This window comes from Felis catus, chromosome C1 (assembly GCF_018350175.1).
Source record: "Felis catus isolate Fca126 chromosome C1, F.catus_Fca126_mat1.0, whole genome shotgun sequence".
NCBI lineage: Eukaryota > Metazoa > Chordata > Mammalia > Carnivora > Felidae > Felis > Felis catus.
The window spans coordinates 198,737,358-198,762,764 of NC_058375.1; the positions used below are offsets into that span (position 1 = coordinate 198,737,358).

A 25,407-nucleotide genomic window follows, 5' to 3' on the forward strand; every position below is an offset into this window, starting at 1 on the left:
GAGAGAGAGAGAAAGAGAGAGAAAGAAGGGGAGGGAAGAGTGTGTGTGTGTGTGTGTGTGTGTGTGTGTGTGTGTGTGTGTGTGTGACAGAAAGTTAATTTGGTCCATTTGGTAGAGCTTAATGTTACTACTGCCAAGGTTTCAGGCAGAGTGGCTCAGTTAAAAAAGTAAAGTCCTCTAGCAGTAATAGATTTTCATGATTTATTTGCTATTTAACCTTGGATAGTTACTTAACTTTTCTGAATTTAGTTCATCATCTCTACAATTGTGGTCATAATATCTAACTGTGGATTATTGTGAGAATATATGTAAAGGCTGTTGACCAGAGGGAAATACCAAATTGTGGCTCCTTTTTTTATATTGTGCAGATTATTTTATTGTTCCCCATTTCATGACCTCAGACACTTGCTTTGGAAAACAAAAGTAGACCAAGTACAAAACTATGGTCGCATTTATGCAAATGTGATCTCTGTTGAAAAAAAAATGCCTAACACAGGGTGTCATCTCTTTGTAAAAAACAGAACATTTACTTTTTTTGTTTATATTTTATTTTATTTTTAAAAAATTTTTTTACATTTATTTATTTTTGAGAAACAGAGTGAGACAAAGTGCAAGTGGGAGAGGGGCAGAGAGAGAAGGAGACACAGAATCTGAAGCAGGCTCCAGGCTCTGAGCAAGTGGTCAGCACAGAGCCTGATGTGGGGCTCGAACCCACAAACTGTGAGATCATGACCTGAGCTGAAGTCCCACGCTCAACCGACTGAGCCACCCAGGTGCCCCATTTTTATTTTTATTTTAAATGATAAAGTTCTCAGACACTACTGAGGTGAATAAAGAAATGCACCATTTACATGTACCATTTCAATGCACCATTGCATCATCAAAATTGGTTGGCATTCTATAGAGATTTCTGAAGAAAGTTACCCTTCATATAATACTAAGATATTATAGTCATCAAATGATATAACACAACGTGGACAGGCAAGATATTTAAGAAGGTCATGGACATATTCTAAAGCAGTGCATTATTATGTAACCCATAGGCATGCATAGATAGACCTTCATGGGACTTTAGCTTTTTCTGCTGGTCACCACTAGATGGTGATATATGAAAGTTCAGACTCGTTCAAAGATAAAAGTAATGCTTTGGATCTCCAAAATTAGCTACAGGCAAATCCATCTAGCTGGATCTTAACAGTAAAAAAGTACATGCACTAGTACATATATGAATAAATCCCACAGATTACCAGAATATTTACTAATCCCCCACCTTTACTCTCATTCAGAGACACTATACTCTTACTTTACAAACGGTTATAGCAAACTTTGGTTACAGGTGTCTGAAACTATAGATAAGTTAGAAGCAAGAAAATGAGATAAGAGAAGGGTACCCACAAGCTACACATTTTCAAACTGGCCTCTTATAACTTCAGAGCAATATTTCTTCAACTTTGTGTATATTTTAGTAGAACAATATATATCTATGCATATTATTATCACTTTAGATCTATATTATAGGATTTGCTGGTGAAATAGTCTCATTTTGCATGTAAAGAATGACCCAGAATGTTGTTGACTTTTGCAAACTAACAATACTGGATTTCAGATACATATGTTAGATCTCCTAGGCTATATGCTTATTCAGATTTTTTAGGAAGAATTTGTTTTTCCATAATTCAGGAAGCACTGCTTCTGGATCCATTTGATAAAGGGAAAAAATTCTACATGTTTACTACTTGGACTGGAATATATGTCCATATCTCTGAGTCAATACGTGTTTATTTACAGAGCATGTACATGTGATAGCCACTGTGCTAGACAGTGGGAATTCAGTGGTGAATAAAACAAACATGTCTTACCCCTCATAAAACTTAAAGCTTATAGTATAACTTGGCAGGCAGACACAATGCAAGTAAACACAAAATAATTATAATAGATTTTGGATGCCATAAAATAAAAGAACAGAGAATGGAAGAGAATAATTGGCAAAAACTATAGGGATGGCCTCCTGAAGAAGTAATATTTAAGATAAGACCTAAAATATGAGGAAGAGTCAGCCAGGTGTGGGGGTAGCAGTGAGTTATTTGTAGGAAGGCCCTCAGGGCAGAAAATACTTTGCAAGTTTTAGAAGGATTCTGAAATGAAGTATTAGAGTTTTAGACTGACCAGTGATGGGTGCTAAAGCAGAGAAATGGAGATAGAAATATAGACAGGCTCCACATTCAGGAGTTTGGATTTATTCCAAGTTCAAATGAAGGCTTGGTGGTTTTCAAGCAGGGGAAAGTGTTATGACCTAATTTACATTTTAGAAGGATCACTCTACTAGCTGTAGGAAGCAAACTGAAAGGATTTAGGAGTGGAGGTGGGAGGACCACTACTAGGGCTATTGTGAAGAGAACTATCAGATTACAAAGGAGGCAATGAAGGTGAAGAGAGGTGAATAATAACACTCCAACAAACTTTGGAGGTAAAGTTGACAGAACATGGTGATGGATAGTAGATGAGAGTGGTGGGGGGCAGTGAGTAAGGAAAGTGACTGGACCCCTTCTGACTTGTTCCTGTGACTATATGATGTTCTGTTCCAGTAGAGGAGATTTTCCTAAATTTAACACCATGTTGTATGTCATAACCATCAGCATTCTATGCTGACGGAAGGTGGACATCTAGAATAGAAGGAAGAAACTGTATCAAAAGAGACAAAAAACAACATGCTTTTTTCAGTCTTTCTGCTTTTTCCTTTGAGCTCCCACTCTTTTCTCCTCCTGAGACCTTAGCATTTTATCATCTTTAGCATTAGAACTTAAATATTTAAGGATTTGACATTTTTTTAAGTTTTATTTATTTTGAGAGAAAAAGACAGAGTGCACACACACATGTAGGAGATGGGCAGAGACAGAGGGAGAGAGAAAATCCCAAGCAGGCTCTGCACAGTCAGCACAGAGCCCAATGGGGGCCTTGACCCCAGGAACCATGAGATCATAACCTGAACTAAAATAACCAACTGAGTCACCTAGGTACCCTGACACTTTTTAAATTGGGGTATTGTTGAGGTATATATACTGAAGCATTAAAATGTTACACAATGTTACATTAGTTTCAGATATACAAAGCAGTGCTTGGTCAACTATTATATGTTATACATATGTAAATATTTTTATCCATTCATCTGTCAGTGAACATTTGTGCTATGTCTCTTCTATATCTGAAGAGCTTCATGATGGTTTAGATACCACTTAACAAGTAAGGTAAAAAAGGAAAACTACCTTAAGATAATGGTGATTATTTAATAGTTAGAACAGAGAAAAATATTATTCCCTAATTCATCATGATAGAATAGTAAAATATCACTTAGCCCCAAAATATTCTACTAATTCCAAATGAAGACACACTACAAACCAGGAAAAATGCAGAAAGTGTCTCAAAATTATATAGAAACACTTTGGAGAAGAAAGATGAAAAGACAAATCCAGTCTTCATGCCTATTATATTATTCAGAGTTAAGTAAGAACAAAATGCACCATATTCAAATTAGGTAAACTCCTTAATTTGATTGGGTTTAAAATTTAATATCGAAACCATAATGCTAATTTAGGCTTGAGCTAAAAATAATATATGGGAGAGCTAAAGGATAGTACAATGTAGTGAATCATACAATGCAATATAATCCATCAAAACTACAGAGCCTACAATTTTCTTCCTGTATTTTAGATTGAAAAATGACTTTGAGTGTATGCTTATAAGGATAAGTGATGAGATATCTAAGTTGAGATAAAACCATGTGATATTATCTTTATATGATAATGTATAAATCTAACAGCCACAATTAATAATAATTAAAGGCTTAGGTGGCCCCGGGATATATAGTTAACAGAAGATAAGTACACCTATCAATATGAAGCTTTGGAATATTACTCAACTAAAGTTAAGGCAATTAACCTGACAGCATTCCACTGAATTTCTGAGCACAAATAAATGTTATAAAACTCATGTGGGTCAAAAATTGACTTAATGTTACTTAGCATTCTGACACAGCATATTTAAAATGATCATTATTCAGTCATAACTTAGAAATCAGTGAATAAATCTGAATGTGCAATTAATACAGATAAAATAAATGGGAAAAATCCTTACTGAACTTATGTTCATATTTTGACATTACTATTATTTTAAAATACTGTTAGCCCTGTTAAGATATTACAGAATTTCTGACTCAATAAAGTTCAATTTATTTTTTTTAATATAATTTATTGTCAAATTAGCTAACATACAGTGTGTAAAGTGTGTTCTTGGTTCAATTTAAAATACAACATCATTCTTGGGGCATCTGGGTGGCTCTGTTAAGCTTCTGACTTTTGGTTTTAGCTCAGGCCATGATCTCACAGTTCGTAGGTTCAAGCCCCATGTGGGCCTCTGTACTGGCAACACAGAGCCTGCTTGGGATTTTCTGTCTCCCTTTCTCTCTGCCCCTCCCCTGGCCAAGCCCTATCCCCCCCACCCTCTCTCTCTCTCTCAATATATAAATAAAACATTAAAATTTAAAAAAAAAAAGTCAGATGAAACAAAATATCATTCTTTGGAAACATTTTTATAATACATATGGGCTAAATAGCAAACTTCCATAGTGAATAATGCCAAATATCCTACATTTTAACTGAAAAAGTGAAAATATCATTGTCATTATTAATAATATTTTTCTAGGTACTCAATACAATTTAGGTTCACAAAACTTATTTTTTCAGATTTCTATGTCATTAGAGCTCTGTTTCTTATACTTTAGTATTTTTTTACTGGCATTCATGGGACAACTGTGTGTGGTAATATCAGTTTATGTGGCATTCATCTGTGTATTTTGTGTATTTTTCTTCTGTTGATTCAACTTACTAATTGTAAAGTGCTTATGAAAATATTGAAGACCCTGATTTTTTAAAAAATTATGCATATAATTTGGGGCGCCTGGGTGGCTCAGTCGGTTGGGCGGCCGACTTCGGCTCAGGTCATGATCTCACGGTTGGTGAGTTTGAGCCCCACGTCGGGCTCTGTGCTGACAGCTCAGAGCCTGGAGCCTGCTTCAGATCTGTGTCTTCCCCTCTCTCTGCCCCTCCCCTGTTCATGCTCAGTTTCTCTCTCTCTCTCAATAATGAATAAACATTAAAAAAAAAATTAAAAAAAAATAAAAAAAAATAAAAAATTATGCATATAATGAAATTATATATTAAATGAAATAAGTATTATCATACTTTTGTCTGTAAAAGATAATATTTAGGCCACACTTACTATTGAGTTTTACCTGGACAGTGGTTGTAAATAACCCAAGGTTTTCGTATTCTATTCTTCCATGTATATATCTTGTGTAATCTAATGCATAACTTACTTCCACTTTATTTCTAATTTGGTAGTAGCATTGACCTTTTATTTAATTGTTTAAAATGTAGAAGATAAGCCAACTAAACAAGTGAAAATCTTGAATAATATGCTACCTAAAAGTTCTTAAAATCACAAATCAATTTCTAATTTACTCAAATCTTCTATTTTTAAAATATGAACTATTTGTACTGTTTTACTTTAAATCATAAGTGAAAATTTTTATTATTTAAAAAAAAATTTTAATATGAAATTTATTGTCAAATTGGTTTCCATACAACACCTAGTGCTCATCCCAACAGGTGCCCTCCTCAATGCCCATCACCCGCTTTCCCTTCCCTCCCACCCCCCATCAACCCTCAGTTTATTCTCAGTTTTTAAGAGTCTCTTATGGTTTGCCTCCCTCCCTCTCTAACCTTTTTTTCCCCTTCCCCTCCCCCATGGTCTTCTTTTAAGTTTCTCAGGATCCACATAAGAGTGAAAACATATGCTATCTGTCTTTCTCTGAAGGACTTATTGCACTTAGCATAACACTCTCCAGGTCCATCCGCGTTGCTACAAAAGGCCATATTTCATTCTTTCTCACTGCCAAGTAGTATTCCATTGTATATATAAACCACAACTTCTTTATCCCTTCATCAGTTGATGGACATTTAGGCTCTTTCCATCATTTGGCTATTGCTGAAAGTGCTGCTATAAACATTGGGGTACAAGTGCCCCTATGCATCAGGACTCTTGTATCCCTTGGGTCAATTCCTAGCAGTGCTATTGCTGGGTCATAGGGTAGATCTGTTTTTAATTTTTTGAGGAACCTCCACACTGTTTTTCAGAGCGGCTGCTCCAGTTTGCATTCCCACCAACAGTGCAAGAGGGTTCCCATTTCTCCACATCCTCGCCAGCAGCTATAGTCTCCTGATTTGTTCATTTTAGCCACTCTGACTGGCGTGAGGTGGTATCTCAGTGTGGTTTTGATTTGTATTTCCCTGATGAGGAGTGATGGTGAGCATCTTTTCATGTGCCTGTTGGCCATCTGGATGTCTTCTTTGGAGAAGTGTCTATTCATGTCTTCTGGCCATTTCTTCACTGAATTATTTGTTTTTTTGGGTGTGGAGTTTGAGTTTTTAAAAGGATTGAGAAACAGTTACTTCTGTAGTTGTTTATAATTCTTTGAAAGATATCTTAAAATATACATTTATAAAGTACAATCTCATAAAAATATGAAATTTTTCAGGGTTTGGAGAAAAGATAAATTCTAAGATTTCTAAAACAATTATAGAACATGGATCCACAGTCAATATTATTTGACTCCAAATTCCTGTCCCTTTCTCTATTAGCCCATGGCATTTTTTCAATGTTTATTGAAGTAAAATATGTGTAACATAAAACTGACCATCTTAATCATATTTAAGTATACCATGTGGTGATAATTAAGTACATTCTTACTGTTGTGTATCACCACCATCCATCTCCAAAATGCCTTCCATGTTGCAATGTTGAAACTCTATACTTAATAAACGATAGCTCCCCTTTTCTCTCTTCTTAGAAACTGTATTTCTGTCTTCATGATTTTGCCTATTTGAGGTATCTCATATGAGTGGAATTATAGAGAATTTGTCTTTTGTTTTTGGTGTAATTCATTTAGAATAATACCTTTAAGTTTCATCCATATTGTAGCATAGGTTAGAATTTCTCTTATTTTTCTTTCTGTGTAGAAAGCATCTTTATTTTTTACTTACATTTTATTTAGTTAACATGAATGCAATATTGGTTTCAGGAGTAGAATTCAATGATGAGCACAGAGAATACTCAGTGCTCATCACAACAAGTGCCCTCCTTAATACCCATCACCCACATAGCCCATCCCCCACCCACCTCCTTCCATCAACCCTCAATTTGTTCTCTCTTGTTAAGAGTTTCTTGTGGTTTGTTTTCCTTTCTTCTCTTCTCCCCTCCTTCCCATATGTTCATCTGTTTTGTTTCTTAAATTCCACATACAAGTGAAATCGTATGGTATTTTTCTTTCTCTAATTGATTTATTTTGCTTAGCGTAATACATTCTATCTCCATCACATCATTTTTCTTCAATCTTTTTTCTCTGTTTCTCAGACCTGATAGTTTCAATTACATTATGTTCATATTTGCTGATTCTTTCCTCTGCTTATTCCAATTTGCCTTTGAATCACTCTAGTCAATTTGTCATTTCAGTCATTACCCTTTTCAGCCTCTACAATTTCTTTTTGTTTATTTTTGGTTTTCTATCTTTTTATTAATATTTCCATTTTGTTCATGCATCATTTATTTTCTGTATATTTCTGTGTGTAAAAAGAATGCACTAGACATAGATGTGCCTTCTGGTCTTAGAAATGATTTCTGGTTTTCCCCCCCCTGAAGAAGCCATATATAACTTTTTCTCTGTATGCCTTGTGATTTTTTTTTGGTTGTTGTTGAAAATGCATTTGAATCTAATGGGGTGCCTGGGTGGCTCAGTCGGTTGGGTGTCCAACTTTGGCCCGGGTCATGATCTCATGGTTTGTGACTTCGAGCCCCACATTGGGCTCTGTGCTGACAGTTTAGAGCATGGAGCCTGCTTCTGATTCTGTGTCTCCCTCTCTTTCTGCCCCTGCCCTGCTCGCACTGTCTCTCTCTCTCTCTCAAAAATAAGAATAAACATTAAAAAAAAGTAATAATGTGATAACCCTGGAAATCACATTCTCCCCCTTCCCCAGGAGTTGCTGGAGAATTTTGGGTTTTTTTGTTGTTGTTGTTTGATTGTTGTAGGCTTTCTCCATACCAAGGATCAACCTGAGGTATAAACTTAAGATATTCCCGGGTATTTTCTGAGCCTATGCCTTTCCCTGGTCATACATGGTAACTTCTAATTTCCTTATTATATGCAGTTACTTTTGAATGTTGTACTCTTTAATATTTGCCTCCAAAAAGGAGACAAAAAAAAAAAAAAAAGAAAGGCCAAAAAGGAACATGTACCAACTGTTTAAATAATCTGAAAGTCCCTTCAACTACAAAGGGAGGATTTTCCATAGTGACTACCTGCTGTGGTGCCTGGGTGGCTCAGTCACTTAGGTTCAGGTCATGATCTCAGGGTTCATGAGTTTAAGCATCGCATTGGGCTCTGCGTTAACCATTCAGAGCCTGGAGCCTACTTTAAATTCTGTGTGTGTGTGTGTGTGTGTGTGTGTCCCTCCCCTGCTTGTGTTTCTCCCTCTCTTTCTCTCTGTCTCTGTCTCTCCCAAAAATAAATAAATAAATATTTTAAAAACTGACTACCTGCTTCTGTATGTGAACCTTTATGATCAGATGCAGTAATCAGCTATCAGAACACAGATCCCAATATTTGCCTGCCCTAGCTTTTACAAGCTGTGTTTAAGCTGCTCTAAGAACATATGCATGGCTGATTTCCATGGTGCTGGAGGGTAGGGGATCGATAGCTACTGCAGGGCTAATTGCTAAAATGGACTAAAACTATCTTTAATTTACCATGTAAGTCTTCCTCTTGAAGTTACAAGCTTCCAAAAAAAATATATCAGACAGATTCTCCCTATGCAATAGTTATCCAGGAGGAGAGACAAAGTTCTGGTGCTTCTTACTCCAGCATATTCTCAGAAACCTCTCTCATTGCCTTTAAAAAAATTGAATTATCATTGACATATAATACATTAGTTTCAGGTTTGCAATACAATTATTCAATATTTGTATATATTGCATGTGATCATCACGATAAGTCTAGTTAAAATCTATCACCACACGTAGTTACAATTTTTTCTTGTGATGAGAACTTTTAAGTTCTATTGTCTTAGCAACTTTCAAATATACAATACAGTATTAATATTAACTGTCATCGCCATTCTACACCCATTAGTTTTGATTTAAGAAAATAAATCAAGTTGAAACTATTTGAATCAAATAATAGTTATAACATAAGACATTGTCTGAAACACATACTAATCCTACAGATATTTGCTTCTTCCAGACAATTAGTAGGTGATCCATTGGATCAATCTAGCTTTTGTCTTTTCCCAGAGACTAGAAAAAAATCTGAAAAAATGGTGTCGATATTACAAGATCACAGATTCATACTCTTTCATAGATCAATTAGCAAAATAATTAAAAATATCTTTTTCTAAAGATGGATCCAAATTTATCTATAGGCCACAATTAAGTACAAAAAATTGTTACTTCAGGGATTGTTTTTTTGGCATCAGCTTATTAGGAAAATCTGAACAGAGATTCTCATATACTCATTCCTTACTCGACACTTTTAATTATTACTTGAAAATCTAGCTGTTAATTAAAAATGCTCAAATAATAAATTTTTTCTTACTTTTAACAGGAAAAATTATGGTATCATAATTTCTATGATATGTTCTATCTCAACTAGTCAGTTCTGTATGCATTGAATGCATGAGAGACACCTGCATCTTCCTCTATGGTTTTTTTATGAATAAATTCAGATCCCATTAATTCACAGTATGTGACAAGATGGACATACATATGGTTTAGAATTTGTGTTTATAAAACAATCCATTGGAAAGAAAAGGTAACAGCATATACAGAACATTAAAGCTCCTGAAAATAACAAACTTTTCATATTTTTAGAGGCATTTATTTCCATACTGTTAGCTCACATGCTACTTAGGACATATACAAGTTAGATCACTTTATGTCCTCCATAGTATCTGATAGGCTGCATTTCAATGACATAGAGTAGGCCATATGATATTTTCTAGCAATAAACTTTTGGGTCAAGTAAATTGATGAGTATACTGTTGCCTGAACTGCAATGCTAAAATAACACATTTCTTATAACACATTATTTTTTATTATTATTTTAGGGGGAAAGTAATTTATACCAAAATTGACCAAATATACCAAAATGACCAAAAGCAGTCATTTAGAAAGAAAATAGTTTAACTTCTAAAAATTTAAGACCAAAAGATATTAACTTGATAGTTACTTTATGATATGTTTAGATACAGATTGAAGACACAATTATCTGAGGAAAGATGATATGGCTAAAAAGATGGTTGAACAACATGGCAGGGCTGCTGATGACTTTTAAGAACATAACTGATTAATATTTAAATTTATCTGCACTTCTAAAATATAAAAGTAAGATCTGTTAATGTCTAAAAAGAGCTTGGATGAATTTTTAATAAAAATCATAGACAGTGGATGAATTCTCACTATGGTCAACATCAGGACAGAGGTAAAGAAACTTTGAAGAGAAAGACTAAAGCGAGAATTCTGTAGAGATAGAGAGTAGGAGCCAGAGGTGATCCTCAAACCATATGTATTTGTTTTTCAAACAGAAATCCAAAAGAAACTTTTTCTTTTTTCAATGGTACCACCACAGAAAGCATCACACAGATATGTTTTCTGCTATCTGCTAATCTGCTAAAGAATGTGATCCTGGGAAACAGACCTAAGAGAAATACTTTTTCTTTTGGTACTTAAAATATTCCTAAAGATCTATTTTAAAAACTTTTCTCATCAGTCAGTGTAGAAATTCAAAATTGAGATTTTTAGGTATAGCAATTTAAATTATTCTTTTTTATGTTGCCAACAAAGATGATTTATTCAGAGTAAATGGAAAAGACTTTATGTCCCTATATATGAGAGATTTATTATTGATGATGAAGGTAACTAAATCCTGATGAATAAAATTGGATGGTGTCTAATTTCAAGATAAATTCCAGTATTATTTTTCAATGTTGTGCTTTATTTAATTTTCTAGTTATTTTATATCTCTAAGAGATATTTTATAAATTTAAGCTGATAATATATTACTTTGGATGCCAAGTTGTTTTTATTAATGTGAGTGTTAAAAAGCTTAAGTCATTGACAAGTATAATGATAACTTTTCATCTTTATATTTATAAATTTCATATTTTAAGTATATTTTTATTCCTATAAATATTCCTTTAAACTGTAGAGTTAGTACAGAAGTATTAGTTGCACATCAATTTGGCTACCTTTATATATATATATATATATATATATATATATATACATATACATATATGTGTATATATACACATATATATACATATATACATATGCATATACATATACATATACATATATATACACATATATACATATATATACATATATACATATATATGTGTATATATATATATATATATATATATATATATATTTATTTTAGAAGCACATTTCACCTGAAGACATTTTTACTTTCATTGAAGATACAAAACCTACAGTCATGTAATAACGTATTGTCCCTACAAGTAAAAATAACACATCAAAATAGCTAAATAAGCATATCCATGTAATAATTTTTGAGGAAACATTGAGAGGCTGATCTAAAAAAAATGAATCCCAGAAAATTTACAAAGATCTGTCTGGAAAACTATTGCCAAGGTTTGATCTCAACCTTATTAAGTTCATCCCAATATACTAGAATGTGACAGTCTTAAAGAGGTAGTGTCATTAGACCTTCTGGAAAACCTAAACCTCCAGTGAGAATTCAGTTCCACCTGGGGACTTGTGTCATTACCCTGTGCACCTAGGCATTCTGGATGGTTAGACAGCCTATGGCATTTATGGATTAGACCTGTTTTACTAGCCCTTGTTCTTACAGTTGAAATATCTCTCTCCCTTAGCCTGCTGATAAAAATACCTAATTGCTTCAGAGCCCGTCAGAAAAAAATGACTTTCCTTTCAGTGATCCCCATTAACTTCTATAACATTTGGATTTCAGCCTGTGCAGATGGATGAGTCATCCAAGAGTCATTCTTGGACCTATTGTGTAACATGACAAAACCATAGGCCAAAATATTGCCTTCAAATTACAGCTTTTTAAGGGGTATGATTTGCTTATTTCTGCCCACACTAGACACTAGAATTCTGATCTAATTATCCGATAAGGTCCACCCAGTTCATATGTTTATTCTTTAACAATTCCTAACTAGATTGTTTTATGTGGGACTTACCAAAGTAGTGAAAGATTTATTGTAACTTTCTTCTGCACTCCTTCCTGTCTGTCCTCTTCCTTTCCTCATCAAATTACCTTTTCCACCATGAGACTAATATTTGCTTGGTAATATATTCAATGAAGATACACCATGCACCATGATTTCTGATTCCAAGGTTTTTTTTTTTTAATGTTTATTTATTTTTAGAGAGAGAAAGAGAAAGAGAGAGCAAGCAGGGGAGGGGCAGAAACAGGGATAGACACAGAAACTGAAGCAGGTTCCAGACTCTGAGCTGTCAGCACAGGGCTCAAACTCACAAACAGTGAGATCATGACCTGAGCCAAAGTCACATGCATAACTGACTGAGCTACCCAGGTACCCTTCTGATTCCAAGTTGTAATTTTTGTTCATTAAGAAATAAATCCTATCATTTTATCAGTGGGGATGATCAATTTATATGTTTCTAGCTGCTCTTCTCTAATACCAGATCCAAAATGGTGGCTTTATTTTCATTAAAGATTCTTATTTATTATATTTAGTTTTTCTTTATAAACATGCTCAAAGTAGAAACATAAAGTACCTAGTCATTTCAAATTATTTCAATTGAAGGTTTTATTTTGCATAGTGGGCCCATTAAAATATTGGTTATAGTAGTCAGATTTACTGGTTAAGAGCATGGGTTCTAAAGCCATGTGCCAATTCTGAATTCTGAATCCCAATTCTTCCAGTCACTAGCTGGATTAATAGCTGTATGACCATGGGCAAGATGCTTAATCTTCCTGTGCCTCAATTTCTTCTTTTATAGATTTAGGATTGTAATAATACCTTCCTCAAAGGTTTGTGGTGAGGAAGAGGTGACTGATCATAACATTACCTAGAATATAGCAAACTATCAGTAAGTCAATACTAATTGTTATTTTGTTTTTATAGGTATGTGTTGATATTTTTTTCTTGAACCCAATTGCTCTGTTTTTATCATTTGTTTTTTATTCTTTTTTCTGGCTGCTGTAATACCTGCATAGAAATTTATTTTTCCAAAAGCTATGACAAAATTTTAAATCCCATTAGTTAAAAGAACCCTTTCCTACCTGAAGTCCAGACTCAAAATAGAGCTTTTTCAAGTGGCTCTATATTTCTCAATATAGTACTTTGTACCCACTATGTTAACTTGGGTTGTTGCTGTTTCACCTTCTCATGCCCAATAACCTGGGGACATACCTCAAACCTCTGGGTAAGACCAAAGAGCAGAACCTTCCAGCTTAAAGGTAGAGAAATCCACAGCAACCTATCAAAAATAGGGATTTTTGTGCCTCAGACCCTCCCCCACTGGCTCCTGAGCCATAAAGTAACAATAGACAAAACTATGATTTATTTGAAATTTTGAAAATGTTTATCTAAGAGTTGCTTAACTAATCTGAGAAAACTGAACAAAAAGCACACCCACTCATGAAATAAGCCACAGGAGATGTGCCCTGCTCTTCTTTTCTTTCTCTTCAACACCTTGAAGAGAATATTGTAGTCCATGGAAAGGGATATATGTCTTTGCAGCTGACCTAGTCTTACTGCAGTGTTAGAGAATCCTGACCCTGGGTTTTAGATATTGTTACCTACATGGTCAATATCCCCAATGTTTTAGTTATAGGTAACAATGTCCAAGGCACTGATGTCTTGGCTTTGCTCAGAAATTTTAGCACTTTCATCTCGTATTAAAACTAATTGAGTCTAGATCTATCCACTCTTCTCAAGACTAGAACAAGCAATCCTAAAATTTGTATGGAACCACAAAAGACCCCAAATAGCCAAAGTAATATTGAAGAAGACCAAAGCGGGAGGCATTGCAATCCCACACTTTAGCCTCTACTACAAAGCTGTAATCATCAAGACAGCATGGTGTTGGCACAAAAACAGACACATAGACCAATGGAATAGAATAGAGACTCCAGAATTGGACCCACAAATGCATGGCCAACTAGTTTTTGACAAAGCAGGAAAGAATATCCAATGGAAAAAAGACAGTCTCTTTAACAAATGGTGCTGGGAGAACTGGACAGCAACATGCAGAAGGTTGAAACTAGACCACTTTCTTACACCATTCACAAAAATAAACTCAAAATGGATAAAGTACCTGAATGTGAGACAGGAAACCATCAAAATCCTAGAGGAGAAAGCAGGGAAAGACCTCTCTGACCTCAGCCACAGCAATTTCTTACTCGATACAGCTCCAAAGGCAAGGGAATTAAAAGCAAAAATGAACTATTGGGACCTCATCAAGATAAAAAACTTCTGCACTGCAAAGGAAACAATCAACAAAACTAAAAGGCAACCGATGGAATGGGAAAAGATATTTGCAAATGACATATCAGACAAAGGTCTGGTATCCAAAATCTATAAAGACTTCGCCAAACTCCACACCTGAAAAACAAATAATCCAGTGAAGACATGGGCAGAAGACATGAATAGACACTTCTCCAAAGAAGACATCCAGATGGCCAACAGGCACATGAAAAGATGCTCACCATCACTCCTCATCAGGGAAATACAAATCAAAACCACACTGAGATACTACCTCACGCCAGTCAGAGTGGCCAAAATGAACAAATCAGGAGACTATAGATGCTGGCGAGGATGTGGAGAAACGGGAACCCTCTTGCACTGTTGGTGGGTATGCAAACTGGAGCAGCCGCTCTGGAAAACAGTGTGGAGGTTCCTCAAAAAATTAAAAACAGATCTACCCTATGACCCAGCAATAGCACTGCTAGGAATTGACCCAAGGGATACAGGAGTGCTGATGCATAGGGGCGCTTGTACCCCAATGTTTATAGCAGCACTTTCAGCAATAGCCAAATGATGGAAAGAGCCTAAATGTCCATCAACTGATGAAGGGATAAAGAAGTTGTGGTTTATATATACAATGGAATACTACTTGGCAGTGAGAAAGAATGAAATATGGCCTTTTGTAGCAACATGGATGGAACTGGAGAGTGTTATGCTAAGTGCAATAAGTCCTTCAGAGAAAGACAGATAGCATATGTTTTCACTCTTATGTGGATCCTGAGAAACTTAAAAGAAGACCATGGGGGAGGGGAAGGGGAAAAAAAGGTTAGAGAGGGAGGGAGGCAAACCATAAGAGACTCTTAAAAACTGAGAATAAACTGAGGGTTGATGGGGGGTGGGAGGGAAGGGAAAGCGGGTGATGGGCATTGAGGAGGGCACCTGTTGGGATGAGCACTAGGTGTTGTATGGAAACCAATTTGACAATAAACTTCATATTAAAAAAAAAAAGATATATACTGAAATATGTACCCATGAAATATGACTATGATTTTCTGCAAAACAATTAGGAAGTAGTGGATGGGAGTATAGAGGAAAGAATTGTGAGTGGATAATTATTGACAATTGGCTGATGACGATGTGGATTTTGTGGCCATTCACTCTACTTTTGTATATGTCCAAAATATTTTATAATAAAGGTTTTTTTTAGTACCAAGAAAAAAAAGAACAAAACTAATTCAGGTCTAACTTCCAAGTTTCCATAGTCAGTGAGATTATGTAATTTAATTTGACACCAAGAACCTGTACTTCCTTAAGCACATGTATTATTTTTAATACGCTAACCACAAAGAAATTCTTAATTTTTTTTGTGTTTGTTATCTGACCTTTATCAACCACAATCCTGCACTTGTCCTCATTGTCAAGAAAAATGGAGGATTTAATGTTTGCAAGAAATACCAGATGATGGTTGAACAGATCACCATCTGAAATCAGTACTCATGCATATAATTTTCTCAACCTGTTGATTAGCTTGAGTAAGTGTGATTCTATCAGCTTAAACTCTAGGACAGGGTTAGAAGGTAAGGAAGAGGGAAGGGGAAGGGTCATATTTCTAGTCAATATCAGAAAGATTTTTTAAGTATACATGAAATATTATGTTTTCAGATCCAGATCACAATTTTTAATATTTACTAACAGCAAATTTGAATTTTTAGGCTGCATAGGATACTATCTCTGTTTTAACATCTCCTAAAAAAAATGTTTTCTAGTATCTAATTAGGACATTGCATAAACATGTTTGGGTAGAAATTAACATATTTATGTGACCCTAAAAAAATACCTTCTAACCATTACAGATAATTGAAAAAGGGAAGAACTATTCAAATAATGACTTGGGGACATTTGGTTACCCCTCTATTGCAACAATGATAGTGGTGGTAGTAGTGACGAATTCCTACTTTATGCCATTCACCAAAAGAATTCCAAGTGTAGTGAAGGGCTAATAAAGTCTTGAAAGATTTAGAAGAAAATAGGGTGAATATTCATATTGCCTTAAGTTGATTATTCTAAATACATATACATATGGTAACCATTTAAAAGTAAGAGATATACCTCCATATAGTTAGAATAAATGTATTTCCAACGATGTAATAAAACTAAAAGTAAAAACACGTATTCATAAAGAGGTATTTATTTGTAACATATAATACAAAAAGTAACGATTATTAATATATAAAGAGGTAAATGTTCTTAACCTATAAAAAGCCTTTATGAGTCAATAAGAAAGAAAAATACATTAGAAAAAATAGGGCAGAGATGAATGGGTCACAGAAAGGGACACAAATGAGCAGTGTATATACTAACTTCAACTTCAGTATTAAAAAGTTAAATCCCAGGGGTGACTGGCTCTGGTGGAGCATGTAATTCTTGATCTTGGGACCATGAGTTTGAGTGCATGCTGGGCGTAGATCCTACTTTAAAAAAAAAAAGCTAAATCCCAATTAAAATGTAAAAAGTTTTTAAAGAATAATGACACTGTGTTCCTGAAAAAAAAAAAATGAACATTTTGTCTACTATTGCTGAGTATTCTAAGATAATCTTTCCTTGGTCATCATCCAGACCTATCAGTGGCTTCCTCCTTTACTTCTTTCCATTTTTTTTTTCTCAAATATCATCTCAGAGGCAACATCTTTGACTGCTAAATGAAAATAGTCCCTCCCTCTCATGCATGTCACCTGTCAATCTCTGTACATTATTGATTCACAGCGCTTAACACTCCCTCATAGTTACATGTTCTTTGTCTTAGCTTTTTTTTTTTTTTTAATTTTTTTTTCAACGTTTATTTATTTTTGGGACAGAGAGAGACAGAGCATGAACGGGGGAGGGGCAGAGAGAGAGGGAGACACAGAATCGGAAACAGGCTCCAAGCTCTGAGCCATCAGCCCAGAGCCCCACGCGGGGCTCGAACTCATGGACCGCGAGATCGTGACCTGGCTGAAGTCGGACGCTTAACCGACTGCGCCACCCAGGCGCCCCAAGTCTTACTTTTATTAAAATGGAAGTTCCACAAGGGCAGGGAACTTCTCTGTCTTGTTTATTGCTGTTGTTCCCAAGGCCTAGACATATACTAATTAGATCCCCACTGCATGAGGATAGTCCGGCTTCAGAAGGAGAGACTGATGCCACCACACAGAAGGAGTAGCAGAGAGTGAGAACTGGTGGCTTCAGTTCCCAGAATCATCCCAGCTAGCTCTACTCTATCTTTTTCATCCATTGGTCAGCTGAACCAAAAAAAGTCTTCTTTTTCTCTTTAATTAATTTGAATATAATTTCTGTCACTTGAGATGAAAGATCACTCACTAATAGCCAATTAAAGATTCAGTTTCAGGACTCAAGGCATTTTTGGAGGAAATTCATAAAACACCATAGCTATGTGCCCAGAACACTATATTAAAAAAAAAAAAAAAACTCTATATAGCACCAACTTATCACCTCCCAAGTTAATCTCTAGAATCACAGTGGGCCACTATAATTGAATATATAGTCAAAGACCTTTCCCTCTCCCATTGAGTATTTTATTCTTTGTATAATGGTGTATTCCCTTCATCTGCTGTATGAACAACTCAGCATTGGCTACTTCTTACACTTCCTAACCTTTCCCTACCCTTCCAGATTTTCAGATCATTTCAGAGTTATGAAGGAAACTCTAATAAAAACTGAGTTCACTTGGCTTTTGTTTCCTACACACTAAGCAAATAATACATAAACCATGTTCTTTAATACCTTTATTCTGACAAGTTTTAAAGCAGACTGGTTATCCACCTATCCACACCCCTGATTTTGCCTATACAAATGTTCACATGAAGCATTTATGCCTGCATCCCAAGAAAAGATGATGATTTCATAGAACTCCACATGTCTCACCACACTGAAAATATCTTTGTAGCAATGGAGAGCAGTCTATGCCAACAAGAATATGTGTCAAAGCTAGGGCCAGAGACCACCTGTTAAAATCCTGCATCAAACTCAAGGAAGCAAGTACATGTCTGTAACTGACTTCTCAGCTATAGCACTATTGTTGACATTTTGGGCAAAATATTCAATACACGAGAGCTGTCCTGTGCATTGTATCATGTTTAGCAGCATCTCTGACCTCTACCCATAAATGCCAGTAATATCACTTTTGTGACAACCAAATTACCCAGACTTTAACAACTGTCCCCTACTGTGTGTGTGTGTGTGTATGTGTGTGTTGTGCTCAATTGAGAATGACTTGTATACAGAGAAAACTTGTATAACAACTCAAAAAAAAATTAATTCCATCCATTTAATATACTAATGTCCCTTCAAAAGTCCTGAGTATGTGAGGGGCTCACTTTAGAGAGCTGAACCAATTTTCACTGGACTTTATAAAGTCCTGGACTTTATTACCCAATATGGACCTATCAGGAATGAAACTGGCAGGTTAATGTGTTTTATTTATAGATTTGAATTTAAAAAAAATGTTAATGTTTATTCTTGAGAGAGAGAGAGACAGACAGACAGCATGGATAGGGGAGAGGCAGAAAGCAAGGGAGACAGAATCCAAAGCAGGCTCCAGGCTCTGAGCTGTCAGCACAGAGCCCAAAGCAGGGCTCAAACCCACAACCAGCCAGATCATGACCTGAGCTGAAGTTGGATGCTCAGCTGACTGAGCCATCCAAGCATCCCTATAGATTTGAATTTTAAAAGGCGGCCTATTTTCTTCAGAGCCCCATTCCTAACCCCATGGTTAAGGTTAAACTCTTTCATTTACAATACCTTTTGTGATAGAGCTCAGGCTTGCTTCTCAAACCTAAGTCCTTGCTGTTCCTTGGTATATGTCATGTCCAGCCATATCAATTTTTTTTATTCTATGGAGAAAGGAAATGTTTTCCAGTATCTCCACTTTATTCACACATGATATACCCTTTGCCTGAAAGACCCTTCCCAACCTTCCATACTTTCTCTGACATATTAGTCCCTATAATATTGGAAAACTTTCCTCAACTCCTGTTCTTCCTTGACACTCTCCCTTCCAGACTAATAAGCTTCTCTCTCTCTGATTCACCAACCCTTAGAGATTATTCTGTCTTTTAAATATCACTTATCTTTTTTAAATTCATCTCCCTTGAAGCACTTGAGAGTCATTCTTATTTACAAGTATATTTAATTTAAAATTAGGAAAGAAATTTTAAAAAATGATTAGAACTATAAAGATTCAGACTCCTTTTCTTCTAAGATCTGTTTAGTCAATTTGCCAGAAATACTTACCTAGAAATACTTTTAATAGCAATCTGGCTTTCCCTGCCATCTAGAACACTCAATGGCTACTACCATCTCACAAAATTTCTTTGTAATTGAGGGGTCCCAGAGCTTATGTTTCACCGCTTTTATGGTAAATCTACATTTTTAAAATTTATCTCTGTGTCTCAACAACCAGTACAATGTTTGGACAGTAGCAAAAATTTAGTACCTATTAGTGATAACAATGTTGATTTTACTTGAAGGTTAAAAAAAATCTTATTTTTTCTTGTGTTCTAGAAAAACACTTCAAATTTTTTTTAATGTTTATTCATCTTAGAGAGAGAGAGACAGAGCACAAGCAGGGGAGGAGCAGAGAGAGAGGGAGACACAGAATCCGAAACAGGCTTCAGGCTCTGAGGTGTCAGCACAGAGCTGGACGCAGGGCTCAAACTCACAAACTGTGAGATCATGACCTGACCTGAAGCCGGATGCTCAACCAACTGAGCCATCTAGGCACCCCGAAAAAGACTTACTTCAAAGGAACCACCCTTCCCAGTAAGCCTTCGCTAAGAGTCATGGATGCCCCACCTTGTTTATGTAAAACAAGTTCAGATACAGTCTTACCAATTTTCTTTTTCTTTCTTTCTTTCTTTCTTTCTTTCTTTCTTTCTTTCTTTCTTTCTTTCTTTCTTTTTTCTTTCTTTCTTTCTTTCTTTCTTTCTTTCTTTCTTTCTTTCCCCAGAAATGATGAGTTGAACTTTTTGTCTCCACTGATCAATTAGAACAAAATAATTGTAATCAAATTTTGGATAAGCTTCTGTCCTTCCTCCAGGGCCCTGAACTTTGACTCATTTTTAAGCCTAAGCCAACATACAGCCGCTCCTAAGAACAGACTGGACTGAGAGTTAAAAGATTCTGTGGTCTACTATTCTATCATGCCACACTCTCAATCCCAGTTGCCCACCCTGGTTCTTTCTAGTTTTGCTTACTCCTTTCTGTAAACGAAAATTGTCTAATTCTTGAGAAACTTGCAGTTTTTATGGTCACAGAGGTCTCCCTTTCCCCAAAGTTTTGAATATTTCTCCTTACCACATCCAGGTTTGTTTTATTTGACAATGGATTTACTGAGGAAAAAAAGAAAAAAAAAATACAGAAAAGAAAAAGAATGAACAAAGTAAACTCCTATCAAAGCAACCAACTTCCTCTTTAAGTCTTTAAAAAGTGGCTGTGCTCTCCCTGATCCCATGTGCACTCTGTTGTTTGACACTGTCCACCTGCCACGATCTACTTCTCTGTCAGTCATAACTCTAAACCTAATTTGTCAATATTATCAGTTTCGACTTCTCATTTCCTTTTGGCTGAAATCTGACCTTCCACATGACTCTGTCTAGATCCTAATCCTTTCAGACTTTTACCTGGTTTAGTTCCCCCCAAAAAACAAAACAAAACAAAACCAACCCCCTTTCTGCAGTTAAAATTAAGGAGGCCTAAGAGATAACCAATGGCAAAAAGTTAGAGGAAGGCCATTCCAGATACAAACAATTGTATGTAAAGTCTTGGATACAGGAATTGGAAATTCATGTCGGAATACAATAAAATTCTTAATTTTAGTTTAACCTGAAAGAGTTAATGAGAGAGATTTGGAGATAGTCATGTGATAGCCTTAATTGTTAGATAGGAGTAATTGAACTTGATATAAAAGACCCAAATAGTAAAATACTTGATGGGGACATGATGAACGTGTTTAGGATACTAAGTTAAATGGAGATAGTGAGAAATTGGAAAGCGTGAAGGAAAAAAAAAAGACTGCGAAAATAACGCATTTAGAAGGTGATTAAGATTCTGATTTACAGGGTTTCCATAAAAAAGAAGCATGTTAGGAATGGATATTGATTGGAATGAAGATCATGAACTTTGTTTTTTATGTATGAAATTTCAAATATTGGCAAAATGCGCAAACAGTATTATCCTATAGTGAATGAAAAAGTGCTGAAAGTATAATTCGAAAGACATTTAGGTTCTGTCATTCAAAATCTTTGAACTTGTTCTATAATTCTTAAAAAGAAATTCTAGAGTGCAGTATATCTTTGCAGTACAAATGTTTTTTTTCTCAAATTTGTGGTAAAAACTAGTAAATTTTCTCTTTCATAAGATATATTAATTGAATGCTTTACTGATTTTACAATTTCTTGTTAAATGTAGAATGCAGACAGTCATATTTAACACAAAATATTTTGAACATTTAAGAATAGTTAACTTTTGAGAACGCTTAACATTAAGTACAGTTTTTAACTTACTCTTTCATTGGTTGAAGTTGTTATGTTAAAGAGATATGGATAGTAAAATTCTGCATAGGTACCCTAAAGAGGAACAGGGCATATAAAAATGTGATTAAGTTAGTGTTAAATTTTAGGATTATTTTTACAATCATTACTTTATAAATTAACAAATCAAGCTTCATCAGACATTGAAATCCATTATTTCAGATAAGGAACAATAATTTATAAAAGCCACGTGGCAGATTCAATACAACCTCACATTTTAATAAAAGTGGTACCAAGTTTTAGTTATTAAAAATTCAAAAAGGTTAACATTTTAGATATAAAAAGAGTAAGGTGCCAATTGATTTAATGGGAGATAAAGGGTAAAGCATGCAATGCTCAGACCTTAAAAATCCAATTATTCCTATTACTGTGCAGACATTAGGCAGTCATATTTTAGTGCTATCCCATGCCTCACTTGTCTTGCTGCCTCTTATCAAACCTCCTGTTTGCATTTTAATTGACTTGGGGAAAAGCAACGGGAAAAAGAAAAAGAAGTTGTAAAATTAAAGAAAGTGCTCTGCATATTTGAAAGCATGTAAGTGACCCTCTCTGACAATGTTATGCCAATGCTTTAAATACCATTATGCTCCAAAGGCAAAGCCCTATCAGTCTAGATGTTTTTAAATTGTCACTTCCAAACCTAAATACCTGTTGTGAAAGTTTATGTCACCATTGTTAAGAACACTTAATACATCCAAGAACCATATTAGACATACTTGAATAAATTCCCACTAGGCCATACACGCTTTCCACATGGTTGAAAGAATAGGCTCAAACTTGTTGGGTTATGTTTCACAGTTAATGTAAACTTCAGTTTTCTGTTCTGAAAATGAGGATGGCAAGAATGACTTTGTCAGGCAGCTATGAGAATAAATGAAAAGTTAATGTCTGGGCATGTCCAATAAAGTATACCCCATAGGCTCTCTGAAAATTGATTCATGGCATTTTGCCATGACTCCTAAAGTGGTTTTGAAGCTGCATCTGGGGTAGTGGTTCTCAAAATTCTTAGTCTTTTTTTTTTTTTTTTTTCAACGTTTATTTATTTTTGGGACAGAGAGAGACATAGCATGAACGGGGGAGGGGCAGAGAGAGAGAGGGAGACACAGAATCGAAACAGGCTCCAGGCTCTGAGCCATCAGCCCAGAGCCCGACGCGGGGCTCGAACTCCCGGACCGCGAGATCGTGACCTGGCTGAAGTCAGACGCTTAACCGACTGCGCCACCCAGGCGCCCCTTCTCTTTTTTTTTTTTTTTTTAATTTCTTTTTCAACGTTTATTTATTTTTGGGACAGAGAGAGACATAGCATGAATGGGGGAGGGGCAGAGAGAGAGGGAGACACAGAATTGGAAACAGGAAAATTCTTAGTCTTAAAACCCTTTCATACTCTAAAGATCTTTTGCTAATTTGGATTATTTCTTTTAATACTTACTGTATTTTAATTGAAAGTTAAATGTGTATATAACTTAAAAAATATATATACTTATTAATTTATTTAAAATGACTATAAAATACTCATTATATCCTAATGTTTTGTTTTCAAAACAAACAAAAAAGGAAAATATTGGTGTTGTTTTACATTTTTCAAATCTCTTTAATGTACAGCGTAAGAGTTCTAGATTCTAATATCTACTTCTGTAATTAATCTTTTGTGATAACTTTGTTTTGGTTGAAGCATTGAAAGAAAATCAGGACTCACACAGATTTGTGGTTTGGAAAAGGAAGATCTCAAGGTGTCCCTGAAAGGAGAGTAACGTACATGAATTTACTCTCAACACAATAAATTATTCCATGTAGCAAGCTCACAGATGATTATTTCTATCTGAAATAAGAGGCTAACTATTCCTTTAGCTGCCATTTACAGGTGATGGAAGCTTGAAGAATACAAACCTTATTAACAAATTTAATGGACATGAACAAAGATAATTTAGAAAAAACAATTAGCAGGTTTACCCTCTGGATAAACATTAAATTATAATTATGATTTTTTCTGACACTAATTTCTGATAGTTTATTTTATAAGAAAATTGTATACATATTGATTAAAACAATGCATCAAAACTAACTTTAAAATAACATAAGATTTGCAGTAAGATGTTTAAAAATAGAAGACTGTAATATGATTTGATATCAAATTTAGTTTAAACTTTATTAGAACTGATTATAAAGACTTTTTTCCCAAAGTTTTTTTTAAAGTTTTTATTTTGATACAGTTAGTTAACATGCAGTGTTATATTAGTGTCAGGTGTACAATATAGTAATTCAACACTTCCATACATCACCCTGTGCTCATGACCTATTTAATTCATGCCCCCTACTCTCCTCCCTTCTGGTAACCATCAGTTTGTTCTCTATATTTAGGAGTCTGTTTCTTGATTTCTCTCTCTTATTTTTTCTCCTTTGCTTGTTTGTTTTGTTTTTTTTAATTCCACATATAAGTTAAATCATATGGTATTTGTCTTTCTCGCAGTAATCTATTTCACTTAGCATCATACTCTCTAACTCCATCCATGTCATTGCAAATAGCAAGATTTCCTTATTTTTTATGACTAAATAATACTCCATTGTCTATGTATACCACATCTTCTTTATCCATTCAACAGTCAGTGGACACTTGGGCTGCTTCCATATCTTGGCTATTGTAAACAGGGATGTATGTATCCCTTTGAATTAGTATTCTTGTATTCTTTAGGTAAATACCTAGTAGTACAATCGCTGGATCATATGGTAGTTCTATTTTTAACTTATGAGGGACCTCCATACTGCTTTTCCACAATGGCTGCACCAATTTACATTCCCACCAACAGTACATGAGTGTTCCTTTTACTCCACATTCTCACCAGCACCTGTTATGTCTTGTGGTGTTGATTTTAGCCATTCTCACAGGTGTGAGTTGGTATCACATTGTAGTTTTGCATTTCCCTGATGGTTAGTGGTGATGAGCATCTTTTTGTGTGTCTATTCGCCATCTGTGTGTCTTCTTTGGAAAATGTTCATGTCTTCTGCTCATTTTTTAATTGGATTATTTGTTTGTTGGATGTTGAGTTTTATAAGTTCTTTACGTATATGGGGTACTAGCCCTTTATTGGATATGTCATTTGCAAATATCTTCTCCCATTCCATGGGTTGACTTTTAATTTTGTTGATTGTTTCTTTTGCTGTGCAGAAGCTTTTTATTTTGATATAGTTTGAATAGTTTATTTTTGTATTTGTAGCCCTGGCCTCAGGAGACA

At 35.1% G+C, this 25,407-nt stretch overlaps 1 protein-coding gene across 4 annotated transcripts in view; it reads left to right on the forward strand.

Annotated features, from left to right (window-relative positions):
- Positions 1-25,407, forward strand: part of SPAG16 (sperm associated antigen 16) — a 997,079-nt gene that overhangs the window by 782,461 nt on the left and 189,211 nt on the right. The window lies entirely within an intron of this gene.